Source organism: Macrobrachium nipponense, chromosome 13 (assembly GCF_015104395.2).
Source record: "Macrobrachium nipponense isolate FS-2020 chromosome 13, ASM1510439v2, whole genome shotgun sequence".
Taxonomy (NCBI): Eukaryota; Metazoa; Arthropoda; class Malacostraca; order Decapoda; family Palaemonidae; genus Macrobrachium; species Macrobrachium nipponense.
This window is the reverse complement of record NC_087206.1, coordinates 1,699,039-1,700,358: the sequence shown is the minus strand read 5'-3', so window position 1 is coordinate 1,700,358 and position 1,320 is coordinate 1,699,039. Positions and strand designations below refer to the sequence as shown.

Genomic DNA, 1,320 nt, shown 5'->3' with positions numbered 1-1,320 from the left:
TTTGCCCTTAACAGTACGGAGAAGGTACGGAATTTTTACCCGTACCTTAAGGTAAGGAAATTAACCGTTATTTGCCTCTGCAAGTACGGAGAAGGTACGAAAATTAAAATTTAAAGATTAATATTAGTCTTTACAGGTACGGCATTTTTTTACACCTACCTTAAGGTACGGCAATAAAAAAATCTACGGTACGCACGAACTACGGTACGCCATTCTGGTCCAGCGCGAAAAGGAAGATAAAAAAAAAAAGTTAAAATTAAATCATAAATCATGCTCCTATAACTGTGATCATTGATTGATTTCGAGTTATCTGGCGTCACGGGACCAGAGGTCAATAGGCCTATGTTAGTGTTGGTCTATAGACATATGTTGAGTTTTGAAAATTAAAAAAGTTTGGAAATGGTGAAATCAGTATCAAAAATGATGAAATACAAAAATACGTGGTCCGTTTGAATTCGGAAACAAACGAATGAATGGGGAAAAATAACTGGCTTTAAAAAAAAACTGGTTCTATCTGCTCCATTTTGCAAACTAGATCGCTTGATTTCAGTTACGATCTAACCTTAAAAAACGCACCAGATAAACGTCAATTGAATATCAAATGAACCTACATCTAATCAAGTAACAATTGAATATCAAATGAGCCTATTATCTGCTCAAGTAATAACTATACACATGAATTTCTATAAACAACTCACCAATAAGTCTAGGCGATATGACGCCATGCTTTCCCCGCGTCAGACAGACACGTCGAGGGTGCGGTGGTGGTGGTGGGGTGGGGTGGTCAAACAAGTTCCTTCTTCTTCATAGTCATTCTCTTTATTTGTATCTTCCCGTCCCCCGAAGGCTCGAGTTCTAGGATGCGAGGCCAGATTTCTTGGAAGTCAGAAAGGATGTTTTGGTCAAGAGCCCCGCCCCCTCCCGCAACCCCCCAACCCCCCACATCAGACCACAAGCAAAAGATGCTTTTGGTGTTCGGGAACCGGTCTCCCATCCAGATGCCCAATGCTCATGACTCATGAAAAACTTCTTATAGCATTCGGGGCCTTTTGACTAGAGGCCTGCGTAACTGATTAATTTCAAAACTGACTCTTTTAAAAGTTGACTTTAAAAGTATCCGTCACTCAGATTTATTTCCAAACTGATTTGTTTCAAAACTAACTATAAAAGTGTCTAACGTCAACGTCACTCAGATTTATTTCCACACTAACTTTAAATGGTGCCCTTTGCAGCGTAACTGATTCATTTCAAATTAACTTTAGGTGTCCAACCTAACTCTTGATTAATTTCAAATCCAACCGCTTTCTAAGATACATTTCT

The 1,320-nt window shown here is 39.1% G+C and overlaps 1 long non-coding RNA gene across 1 annotated transcript in view; it reads right to left on the bottom strand.

The window, feature by feature from the left end:
* Window positions 1-906, bottom strand: part of LOC135225417 (uncharacterized) — a 34,733-nt gene extending 33,827 nt beyond the window's left edge. The window contains exon 1 of the long non-coding RNA XR_010316943.1: window positions 699-906. This is a non-coding gene — a long non-coding RNA (uncharacterized LOC135225417). The remainder of the gene's footprint in view (window positions 1-698) is intronic.
* Between the last annotated feature and the right edge of the window lie 414 nt (window positions 907-1,320).